Here is a 13195-nt window from a genome sequence, read left to right as displayed (position 1 = left end):
GCCTAAGGGAACAACCATTCTCTTCGGCACAAGCGTTTTGGCGGATGAAGGGAAAGCATTTCATTTTGACGCTTGATTGACAGAAAGTGTCCCTGTTAATTACGACCAAAAAGACAAAAAGAGAGGAAAATTATAATACAGCTCCATAAACTAATTTTGGTGTCATATTTAGGGGGTTCTTAGAAGATGCAGCGGGTGAGCTAAGACCGCACAGTGCAAGAGGTTTCTTTATTTCTTACAAAGTCAGGGTGAGATCAGCACCAGACCTGCTAGAGTTCAATAGCAACACAAAATATTATATGCTTGGACTTGTGCAAATAAGAAACAACCTCCCGAATAGCTCCAGCTGCATAGAGGCCACCTCTACTCTCACCAGAGTAACTTCAAGGTCTTTAGTAGACTTCATCCTTATCTATGCCAGTGTAATGCAGAATGACATGTCTTCCCTCTGCATTGCTTTTTCTCAACGTCTCGCAGTGATTTCAGGCTCACAGAAGGCCAACCTGACCAGGGTTGAGTCAGCAATGGCTGGGCGAAGCGCTGGGCTCCAGGTACCTGAGGGGCTGCTCTGCCTGCTTGGGGAAGGGAAAAGTGCTGGGGAACCCCAGCATAAAAAGGACACGTGGTCTTTTGAAAACCCCTCTTCTCCTCCAGCTTCCAGCATTTCCCTTCCACCCACATATCAGAAATCACGGAGGGAAAGGGAGAGCCAGAGGAACTGCGTTGCGTGCCCGGTGTCAAACAGCACACTCAGAGCAGAGACTGGGACCAAACCCATCCCTTCAAATGAAGTCTTATGAAGCCTGTAAGGACTCAGTCCAGGTTTCCCGGGCTCTCCCATACAAATCTCAGACCAACAGACAGTGGCGGCTCAAGGAAACTCCTGCAGCACAGGCCTCCTGTTTCATTCCCATGGATTTCTGCACCCCGTTAAAAAGAAACCGACCCCAACCCTATTTTCTGCTTCCCCACCGAGGCAGTGTTCCCTCACCTGAACGGCGCTCCCTGCTCTTCTTTCCAGATTTGCCATGGTAACAAGAAAACTGTGTATTACCAGTGTAAAACGGATGGGTTATGCTTTTAAATTGTCCTTCTGTCTCTAGCCGGGTTACGACATCTCCTAGCTACAAGACGTGCAAGACCGGCAATATGCTCACCACCGTGAAAAGCTGCAGCACAGCAAATCCCAGACAGTAAATACATCATTGGCTGCAGGCACGTGCAAAGGGCAGGCAGGAGTTTCGTGACTTTGGAAACCAAGAGGTAACATGGTTGGAAAATAGGGGACGTTGGCTTCCCATTTCATTTTGTTGTGGGCACTGCGGGGCTGAGCTGGGCAAGCTGCGAGCAAAGCACACCCTCCTCTGGACAAGTCGGAGAGGCTGAAACACAAGTGTTTCCATCAGGGAGGCACTTGCCAAACTGCAAAAGGACATTACAGAGGCAAGCCAGGGTTTCTTAGCAACAGCATCGCATACAGGTCCATTAACTCCAAATTCCTCTGTGAGTAAATCCTGAGCTAGGAAAATCTTCAGACGCTTATTGATAGCCTGAGCTAAAGCATGTGTTCTGTTCAGTCTGACAAAGGGGAAAATAAAAGGTAGCCATTGAAAAGCAAAGACCAGAAATTACTTGCATTTTGGGGAGAACTCTTTGGACCTCTTAGAGATGTTGGACTTGCAGCTGGCTCGCAATTAGGTTATGGTGAGCTGCTGTGGTGGGTCTCTACAAAAGCCTCAGCTGTAGAAATTGTTCTTGCAATTCTGCGAGAGGATTGCTTTGGCCAAGAAGGCAACTGAAAAGCAGCTCATAAAACACAACAAAAAACCACAGAGAGAGAATCAGAGGGCAAGAAGTGATTCACATATTATAGCAGTTTGATTTTCCCCTTGCAAAGTGCTTTGTATTTGTGGGGCTCCATTGACTCATTTCAGTGGCGTTGCTCCTGATTTACTGGTGGCACAGCAGACCGAACAACAGCGAGACCAGACAAGGTGGCCAGGAGGCTCCTCCCCTTCCTTTTTAACCACTATTTGCAATATTTCTATTGTGATTGTAGCTGACAGCAACTGTGACTTTATTTCACCCCTAAGTAGCTCTTTATTTTCTCAGAGCCCATCTCTTGGAAACATGCAATGGTTTGAACAGCTCCGCTTCGGTTTTGGAAAGCTGCATCTTAAATGCAGCCGAGGGCAGACTGAAAATGCCATAGCGAGAATCAAAGTGTGTATTTTAAACACATTTCAAAGATGATTTTAAGACACTCTCAGAGAGGTGGGAGACGAATACTGTTTGAACCATCACAACTCCAGGGCATGGTTTAGGGGGCATGGTTAATGGTTGGACTCGATGATCTTGAAGGTCCTTTCCAACCGAAATGATTCTAGGATTGTATGATTCTATAATGTTTGAATGTGTGGAGCTGGCGATACTGCGCTTGCACACAGAGCACAAACACACCCAGGTTATCCGTATGCACTGTTTTAAACATTACATTTTCATAGTCTATTCAGACTACACATATTCTTTACGTTTCTCATTAAAAGGGCCCTTTTTCAGATGATCATTGAGTTATCATCAGAGATTATGAAGTCAACCTGAGAAAAAGGCAAGATAAGTACATTTATAGGCTGTATCAGTGCACTGGGATGTTCGCTCGCTTGAAAAGGTCAGTTCATTTTAGATCGTCTATTTGCATAAATTTTCAGCAGTCAGCCCTTGCTCTTCCTCTGATACAAATGGAAAACCTGTATCAGATAGAGTTCTCAGACTGAGTTACAAACAGATACTGCTTTTATACTGAGACAAACAAAAACACCTTATAAATTTATGACTACTGTGATTTTGATTCATTTTACTGTATTAATACCTTTAGAAGTAAATAGCTTAAAATTACACTTTAAAATACTTCCATTGGTATCCAGACAAGAATAAAGGATAGATTTAAATCAATGAAATAATACACAGAAGAGAAGTAGCTGTGGCCAAGAAGTAATTTGCTTGCACAATCTACAGCACCATCTGTCTAAAGCATATTTAGGTGCCAATTACGGTGCACGGGTCCACTGGATTTACCTAATAAGTTCTTCAGCTGTGGATCAAATCCTTCTAACCTCTTTGTGATTTGCATGAGGAGTCAAAATGATAAACTCTTTAATAATGCCAGCAGATAGCACGCACTGAACTAGAGGAGAATAGATACAGGTTTCTTTAATGAAAAGAACATGAGGTTTATCATGTTTTTGCTATTAAACTCGGACGAGATTAGGCTAATGAAAAGCAAAAGCAACCTCCCTCCCCCCAGAATTGCTCCTCAGCCTTAGAAATGTTTGCAGCAAGGAAAATATCAGGGACCTTCTCGCAGTTTTTCCTCCTCGTGTGACATGTCACAGCGCTCCCACTGCCACCAAAAAATAACATTTATGTGTAAGACCTCAATTTTTTGCCTTTTTCCACAGCCTCCTCTTGTTGCTCTTTCTAATGGCTTTTATTTATATGTTAAAGGAAATAAAGGAGCAGCTATACACATAAGGCTTTTTTTGCCACATCTTAAACCCTCAGATAACTCCTGTCCTGAAAAGAGCCTTCATTAGCGTGCATTTCCATACCAAGATGAAAGAAGTATGTGAGGCTGAAGTTTTCCCTGGAAAAGGAGAGGATCTTAAGCTGTTAATATGTCATTATGTTTCTGTTCATTAGCATCTCTGGAAGCTGACAAATATGTTTTTAATGACTTTTTTTTTTTTCCTTAATGCTCTTTAAAGGATTTGCCCCTTCCTGCAGTGCTAATAAGGTGTAAAAGTCTTGTCCTGAAACTATACACCATACCACAGCTCACGCTGTGCTGCAGTTTTAATAGGAAAATTTTCTCACAAATGCAAATTATACAAAGTATTTACTGGTATGAAGAGTCAACTTGTTAACACATTAAAACTTTCCCCGACCTATTTAGTCAAGATTCAATTCCCAGTGTGGCTTAAATAAAAATGTATAGGAGATTTTTAGGAATAACATAAGAACTTTGCTTGGACCTGGGTAGAATTTTTCACTGTCACAACTCAGCTGGTGAAGGCTTTTATATATATATATATATATATGTGTGTGTGTGTGTGTATACATACAAAAAACACAACTGTACTGGCTGCAGCACTGTCCCCATGTGGAGCAGCATTCAGATTGAAGCAATTCTACTTAATATTTCTTCTGCATTTGGTTGCAAAAGAAACAAATAAATAAAGAGTGCTTAAAGCTATCCACCAAATGCCATGGTTCCCTCTGTCATTCTCTAGCAAATTAATGATCTTTGAATTGAAATAGATCATTTTGTGTGGCTTGGACAGTTTTATAATTTAGAGCCGGATTCCAGCTGGAAAGACTTGCGTCAATGCAACAGAGTTTCTGGAAGATAGATGTTAGCACAATATCAGATCTAATCAGGAATGACACGCTGCTGTTATTTGATTCTGCTTATCGAATTTATTTACCTCCAATTGTTACTTTTTGCAAAATGCTGTAAGGTGGGAACATTTGTCAGTAACATTAGCAAGCGAAAAGTATGATTAGCACACAACTTTCCCCACCTCCAGACCATTCAAGCAAGTGCTTATTTTAATTCTTCACAAGTACAGCATTTTAAAGCACATTTAAGTGTTTTGCTGAAGTGGGTTCTGGATAGTGATAAATGAATCATTATGAGGACAAATTACCCAAACTGGGTCATAATCGACCGTGCTAGGCAAACTCTGAAAGTGAAGTGGGGAAGCAGTGAGTGACTCATCCAGTGATAACAGGGGAGAGACTGATTAGTGCAGATGAATACAAGGGCAATGTGAAGTTATTCAGAACGTAATTTGAAGAGTTCACAGCTCTCACTGACCTCATATGAGGTCTTAAAATGGTTTGAGGAAAACTAGGAAAAGCAAAGATTAGTGATCCCCATTTTGCAAAGTCTGTGTGTGCTTAGCATGTAATGGGCAGTGCAATTTGGACACAGCAGTTAAGCTGGGAAATGTACCATAAACCATGGTGTGGTTTGTTTTTATTTGGGGGAGAAAGGTGTGGGCAGGTTGGAACAGGGGCATTTGTAGGAATAATGCTGATTATAATAAAACCAAACACTCCTCACTTAGCAGGTGTGCTCCTGGGGGCATGCCCTGTCCTGTACAACTTTGAGGTACCCAAGACTTTGGAAACAAAAGGTAAGAATACAAATCAGAAGTGCAGTTGCTCATTATGCCAGTTATTTCCATAGTCTAAATTATCATAAGAAAAAGAAAAGAATATTCAAATGAGGTCATTCATGAAAAAAAATGACTAAAGCTTTTATACAACACGCAGATAGACCATACTGCTTCTTCCTCTAATGCACATGGGTTTGGCCATCCCATATGGATAATACCCCATTATCCATAGATGCATAATACCAAACAAGAAAAACCACTGCTCTGCTCCTGCACTGAAATCTCCTTGCCTGCTGGCAAACCCTGCTTTTGGCCAGTGCTCGGCAAAGGAAGACTACAAAAGCACATGAGCATCCACTCCCTCCCTGCTCAGTTCCCGGGCCAAGGTAGTTCTTCTTGACTTTGAAAGGGAAACAAAGAGGAAAAACATCATCCCATCCACGCAACTTAGTTCAGACCCATGAGTCTGACACCTGCCTGATGGGCAAGGGGCTTTTTTTGGCTTCGCATGAAGCACAGATGTGCCAAAACCCACATCTGACTGTCCCTGATGGAAAGCAAGCTTTGGAAGAGCTTTACAACAGCCCTGAGCATACACAGGAGGAGGATGTTGTCACAATAACCTTAAGAAACAACAGAGAAGCAGCTCAAGAGACAAACCCTTTCATCCCTGCCCTCCCTTAATCACATGCAGAGATGACACAGAGTTTCAGACAGAGGAATTAATTATTCGGTTAACCCAGCTTCATTTAATGTGGCCATTGCTTTCTGTTGATAAGGAGCGAACAATGAGATTTCTCCTTTCTTGAAAAAGCCTCCAGCCTGCTTTCCTTTGGTTACTCCTACACATTGCTTTTCCTGTAACAGAAGTATCTGACGTTTTTTCTTTGATGGAGTAAAATAATAAACATGAGATGAAAAAGGAGAGGGGCACCCTTTTGGCTGGAAATCTGAGAATGTGGCTTCCTTCTGCTTCCAACTACATCTCCTGAAGCTGCCTCAAATGAGGGGAAAAAATAAAGCAGGAGGAGTCATGAATTCATAAGAAGACTACAATGGGCTTAGCCAAAATCAGATTGCTTTTATACTCAGTATAACCGATTTCTGGTATTTTCAGTAAATTGGTTTCATTGTAGATACATCAATTCTCATATGGCTTAACTAATCATACCACTCCCAAGCAGTATTAGGATGGGAAAACACAATAGGTGAAATTCTCCTCCCGGCTAAACTGGTGTAAACCCAGAGATTGAGTATTTCTCAGTCAGTGGGTTACGATTTTCCAGAATGCGCAGCAGGGTCGTAAGGTGTGGAATATTATATTATAATTTCAGGCAAATAAAACTCAAACTAACTCCTACACCTTTCAAGGTCAAACAAGCTCAAGTAGCATAAAATTGCCTTATCATTAACGCATTTTTATGCATAAGAAATGGAAGAGAATTAGAGGCATTTTCATTTTAAATAAAGGGCTGCCAACCTTGGGGGGGGGTGAAGGGGGAAAGAGAAATTCAGCTCTGAATTAACATTTGGATAGGCCAAGGGACGACCCTCTTCATCTGCCAAGTCCCAAACGTAGGATGCTGTATGTGACAATGACTGTTGCATACACACACGCACACACATATGAATTATTTAAGGCGGGAGGTGCCTTTTTATAACTTTATGCCTTGGTCAATAAGGTTCAACAACAATGAATAAATGAGTGCAGGTGGAACTGAGCACCAGTTCTGGGAGGAAACTGAAAGGCAGGACACAATTTTGCATGCTGAAAGAAGAGAAGTGGAGAGGACCCATTTAGACTAAAGGTCAGCAAACCTTCAGTGGTAGCACACCAGACTGTATTGCTGTTTTCCAAACACGAGGGCAAGGTTTCTACCAGAAATTCAGCCGGGGAACAGGGTGCTGTGGAGGGGTTTATCAGATGGTCCCTGGCTCAAGCTGAATTTGGGACGCTTGATAGCGCAGGTCTTGAGACCTGCTGACACACCTGATTCACTAGCAAAAGTACATCACCCTGTATATAACATTAATATATTGTCGTGGTTTAACCCCAGCCAGCAACTAAACACCACGCAGCCGCTCACTCACTCCCCCCCACTCAGTGGGATGGGGGAGAAAATCGGGAAAAGAAGCAAAACCCGTGGGTTGAGATAAGAACGGTTTAATAGAACAGAAAAGAAGAAACTAATAATGATAATGATAACACTAATAAAATGACAACAGCAATAATGAAAGGATTGGAATGTACAAATGATGCGCAGTGCAATTGCTCACCACCCGCCGACCGACACCCAGCCAGTCCCCGAGCGGTGAATCCCTGCCCCCCCCCACTTCCCCGTTCCTAAACTGGATGGGACGTCACATGGTATGGAATACACCGTTGGCCAGTTTGGGTCAGGTGCCCTGGCTGTGTCCTGTGCCAACTTCTTGTACCCCTCCAGCTTTCTCGCTGGCTGGGCATGAGAAGCTGAAAAATCCTTGACATTAGTCTAAACACTACTGAGCAACAACTGAAAACATCAGTGTTATCAACATTCTTCGCATACTGAACTCAAAACATAGCACTGTACCAGCTACTAGGAAGACAGTTAACTCTATCCCAGCTGAAACCAGGACATATATCCAGAGCAAATATTAAGTTAATGCATGTAAACTGTCTGCACCACTGTTCTCTTGAATCACAATCTTTGGTGTCTGGGGATCAGTTCACTAATGTTCACCATCATTCCGGAGTCAATAGGACTAAATCATCCCATGTTTAACTACATAAGCTGTCCCCAGCACAAAGGAAAGTAGCTCAAAAGTATGTGTTTCTCCTTTAAATTATTTGTGCAGCACTTGGTGCTTGTGGAGATATTTATGTCTGAGCCTGTGGTAGATTGAAGCTGCTCTGAAGGTCAGAGCCTGTCGGGTTCCCTTTCTGCAGAGGATGCTCTGGCCTTTGGAGTGATAGATGGGGAAAAGTCTCCTCCATCTCCCTGCCATTTGCGAATAATTCCTTTACTGGAAGGTAAGAAGCACTGACAGTCACAGGCAACGTCACTTCTTTCTTTCTACATTGTTGGGTTTTGGGGGTTGGGTGTTTTTTTCCCTTCTCTTTGATTTATCCCCTTGTAGGCACTCAACCCCTCAGGAATAGAAGAAACAAAACCGTCAAATTCTGGCGAATACTTCAGGCACAGAGAAAATGCTGGAGCTCAGAGGAGATGGTGAAACCACAGGAATCCACACAGAGATGAGCATCTTCTCAAAGAAGCAACCAGCTTCATAACAATTTATGGATGGAGTCAAAGAAAAAGCAAGGGCAGGTCCCCCCCAACCCAAATTGCCCAGCAGGTCCTGTGGGGAGTCTCCCCCGCATTCAGGACAGGTTCAGCTAGGGATCACCCCCACAAGAGGAGCAGTGAAACTCAGCTGTGAATTGTCTCAAAATTCAGAGAAATCAACATGTCCTACTCCAGACAGCCCCCTCCCCATTTATTTTGTCCTAATGGTGGGTTAGGTAGCATATGTTAAGGATAAAAGTAAAGAGCAATCAGAGAAAGATTCAAGTTTAGGGAAATTTTGTGCTGCTGCTTTGCAACATTCTTGTGTTATTTTTTGTGGAAATTGTGAATCTGGCCTTGTGTGTGGCTATAAACATCCATTTCTACTCAGAAGGGTGTTTTTTCTTGACCGTGCTGCTTGACTATAGGGATTTTTTAGTGCCCAAGCACATTGTTGAGCTAATGTTTTCCTTGCAAAATTTAGTGAGGTTGCTCTGAGCTTTGTCCCAAGTCATGCTTTCTGTTAATTTTTCTCACAAACATTTCTGCTAACAGCATTTCTCAGTCTCCTGCCATAAATTACATTTATTAAAGAGCAGCAAGAAAGAAACCCACTTTAAATTCCTAAATACCTCCTCTAAAAGTGAGACCAAACAGATGCCCAAGAAACTTGTTTCTTTTATTTTTGCAAACAACGTACCAAAGGCCTGACACCTTTTTATAGCTTCAGCGCGACCTCCCTCGCTTCCCTCCAAGAGGGACTTCATTTCTAAGCTGTGGTGGGGGCTCGGCTGCAGTGCGATACACACAGCATGAGGGTTAGGCAGTGCATTAAAATGAAATATTCCACAGGCTGTGATTTATGGTCTGTCACTTAGAGCAAAGCATCGTGCATCTTAATTGTCTGCTCCTTTCCAGCTACTCGGTTTGGGTGGGAGATTAGAAATTTTTCACCCACCATGAATTTTCATGGAAATACGGATCTTTGAAAGGCACAGGAGTTAAAGATGCAAAACGAAAACAGTCGGAGCTACATACCTAACAGTATCTCTGTGCAATGCATGAAAATGTATCATAGGAAATAATTATGCATTTTTCTTTGCCCGACTTACAAGTCTCAGGGATTTCCCCAATGGGATCAGCTCTACGAGCCCATAGAAAAAAACCAACACCTTTGCAGCCAACCCCAGGGAGCTCACAGTCAGCAGAAGATCTCCAAAATCTTCACGTTCACAGAGGTTATTAGCTAATTACGAGAATCCATACAGACCCACTGAAAACTGAAACAGCTTCAACTTTTGATTTGGCTCCCAGCTGACATGCAACATGCCACTTTCAGGGTATAAGATCCTGTAAATTTTAAATCAGACAGAAATATTGTGTGCGCTGGCAGTGTCCTACTTGAAGAAACTTTGATCTTCTTCAGCCGCATAGATTTTCAGTTAAAAACTATAGATTTGAAATTACAAACACTGTACAGATCAAAGAAATGCATGTCCAACATCAGCGGAAAGGAGCTAATTGTACAGATGATAGTTCCATGAGTCAATTATAGGGCTGTTAGCTACAGATTTGTACCCAAACCCCATTTCTGGCCCATCTTGTGGATGTCTGTGTTAAATTATGTAGGTCATGTTCTCCATGACATTTTCAGCTCCCTTCCTTCTCAAGACATTTTACTGTCTTCCGAATTTTTCTATATCCGCATAATTACAACCATATAGCATTAATTCACCTGGTGTGAAAGCAAATCTCATACTTCGCTGAGACAGTCTCTTCTCAGGGCAGAAAAACGTTAACAAGTTGGCAAAACACCAGAAAAGAGAGGGTCAGACAGTTGCCCTATCGCCAAAACTCGCACGCCCGCCTCACTGCTGCAGACTGTCCATTCGTTCTTTCGAGCCTTGCAGAACCGCAGCTGAGATGAAAAAGGTGTTTCCAAATGCCCATCCTGCTCCAGCGTGCCTTTGGCACATTGATTTCTCCAGAGCTGTGCTTCTCTGCCTTGTCCAATGAGTCTACGCAACCCAAACATTTCTTTTGTATTGATTTAGTCTCTCTGTTAGATTATTTGGTTTTTTGTTTGTTTGTTTAATCCTTACAATATTGGTATTTTTCAGGCTGGCAGCCAACTAAAACCTTTGGAGACATATGAAATACATATTAAGATTCTCATTGCCCAATAAATTAAGGGCACAAACTATACAGCCAAATCTGATGAGCACCTCATTACACATGGCATGTTTTGGCATCACAGCACTTTGCAAAAGAGACTTATATTCATATATTCTTGCGTGGAATTTAAAATTCCAATCAGCAGAACCGCAGAGGGGGATTATGTTACCTTGGTCTTGAATTCACTTGCATTTTTAATTCTATTAAAACTCCAAGCTTGCAAAATAAAATAATTGTACGTATTTGATTAGGATCTTAATTACATGTTTGCATATTACTCTATGTGTTTAAAAACTTAAATAAGCTTTGTATCCCTTGGAAAATTTTGGGAAATGAGGTACTTATTATCATAGCGGTGCATTTGTACTGAGCAGAAGTTTAAATACATGAAACACTAAAGTGAATAGAGTGATTCTGAGACCAAGAAAACACTTTCTCAGCATTTTGACAGAGTCCTACTGAAAAATAGAATTAACTGATACCAGCCGAAACTACACTTGACCTCTGAGGTTTTGCACTGGTCAGTTTAATTAGCCCATTAAAAGTTAAATATTAATATCAGTTTGAGTAAGCTCACACTTCACTGTGTCTAGAAGACAGTACGGAGAGGAGATGCATCTGAAAGCATGCTGTAATGCCACAGTTTCTGACAATAAATAGCTTTTGAGCTGGCAGACCGATCCATGCTATTACTTAGAGACTGTTATTAGCCTTAGAGGGTATCTTGGGGCCAGTTAACTGGCAATCATTGACCCAGTAGAGTATCGCTCTTCAGTGTGGAGCTGACTCAATGCTCATGCTGCTTCGTATGCAAACCTAATTGGAAACAAGGGGTAAATGAACTCATTTCTTCCATTACTTTGTGCCCACTTGAATGCTGCAAGTTTAAAAGTGCATAAAAAAAGTTTTGGGGGCTGTGTCCTGAGATATCAAGGAGGAATAATTACTACAGGAAATAGAAGAGGAACTGCTCTGAGACCTGGGATGCTGCAAACCTAGCACACAGCATCCCTGAACAAAGCCAAGTCAATCAGGTTTTTTTACTGGCTGAAGACTAAAATGGGTGGCTGTAGAAGGTCTATTCTCTCTTATGTCTTTAAAACCCAAAACCTTGGGCAAATTTGAGAGCTTACGACACCTCAGGAAGCAAGTCCATCACTATTCAAAGTCTTATCTCCCCTAGGCTCTCAGCATTGGGAAAAACAGCAATGCTGCAGGTAATGCACAGCTCATTAACACTGTACCTTGTATATTCAAAGGATCTCTTACAGCAACAGTTCCTATTCAGAAAATATTTAGCTTATGCATCATCAATTTAAGATGAAATATTGAGTAGCAATTACCAAAACACAAGGTGTGGAGCAGTCAGATAAGCATCCAAAATGGCAGATGAACGTACAAAGCTCCGTCTCTAGTTCTAGCAGATTTCCAGAAAATGTAGGCGCCAGTTAAGCCTTACTTGTAGAAACGTTATGTTCACAACAACTCTATCAACTCTGAGGGCTCCTGCTCTTCAGTGACCTTCTCAGGTGACCCCTAAACTCCTTTTTTCCATTCTAGTTTTAGAGACAGAGAAAGAAAATCTAAATAAATGAACCTAGGGTTTTCAAAGCTTAGCAAAGGTTCAGGGTCACTCCTTGGTCTGTATAGGTACATCAGTCATCTAGCTTTAATAACTCAGATTCTATGGTAGACAGTATACAAAGACAGAGAAACCCAACAGACATAAATCCTCATCAAGTTAACTATCCTATTTTCTTTCTGCCAGACGCAGTTTTGCCCAAAGTGTAGAAGGCTTTGTTTATAGCGCAACCTCGGCTAAGAAAATAGCTTCCTCCATCCCACTGTCCCCACTATATCTCCAGACTCGTAATTTTTAATTATCCCTTCTGTCAAACATGCAATGAGAAATGTATGAAAGCAGGTTCAAGAGCAGGCAATTCACAGAGCCAAGAACAAGTCTCTAGCACAACAACTCAAAAACGAGCTTAAAACCAAAAACAAAACCCAACCGAAACCCAACAGCTACATCTCGGACATAGCAGCCAGTGTTCTGTTGTATTACATCTGAAAAAAGGTGATTTTGTGGCCCGGGCATTAGAATTAGTGTGTAGAAATTTGACTGTAAGCCTTTGCTTTCCCAGTAACCCAAGAAGCATCAGAGAGCTGTCCCATACCCTTCTGGCCAAGAAGCACATTGGACAAGCACTGGTGCTTACATGGGGCACCCTGTGATACCAGAGTTGGTTTATAACCAACACCACAGCGATTCAGAATAATGCAGTATACTGGCAGAAAACCCAACCATCTCCCCCATCTGCAGAGCAGCAAGTGAAGACCCAAGGACAAACAGGGCTCTAATGACAGAACGACCTGGAGCACTCGCACCAATTTTAAGAGGATTAAGCAAAGCTCTCTCCTCCAGAGACTTGAACAGAAACTTCCCCAGGTTGGAGGGATACAGTATGAAAAGCAATTTCATTTCTTCCCTGGCATTTATAAGTAATAAAAGCAGCACTGGGCAGTTTCCAAAACCAATTTTCAGGTTTTGCAAGGATATTTCTGGATATA

General features: G+C 42.0%; 1 protein-coding gene across 1 annotated transcript in view; it reads right to left on the bottom strand.

Moving 5' to 3' along the window:
* The window catches only part of KAZN (kazrin, periplakin interacting protein), a 230960-nt gene that overhangs the window by 184424 nt on the left and 33341 nt on the right, over positions 1-13195 (bottom strand). The window lies entirely within an intron of this gene.

This window comes from Harpia harpyja, chromosome 7 (assembly GCF_026419915.1).
Source record: "Harpia harpyja isolate bHarHar1 chromosome 7, bHarHar1 primary haplotype, whole genome shotgun sequence".
Classification (NCBI taxonomy): domain Eukaryota; kingdom Metazoa; phylum Chordata; class Aves; order Accipitriformes; family Accipitridae; genus Harpia; species Harpia harpyja.
This window is presented reverse-complemented; position numbering and strand designations above follow the sequence as displayed.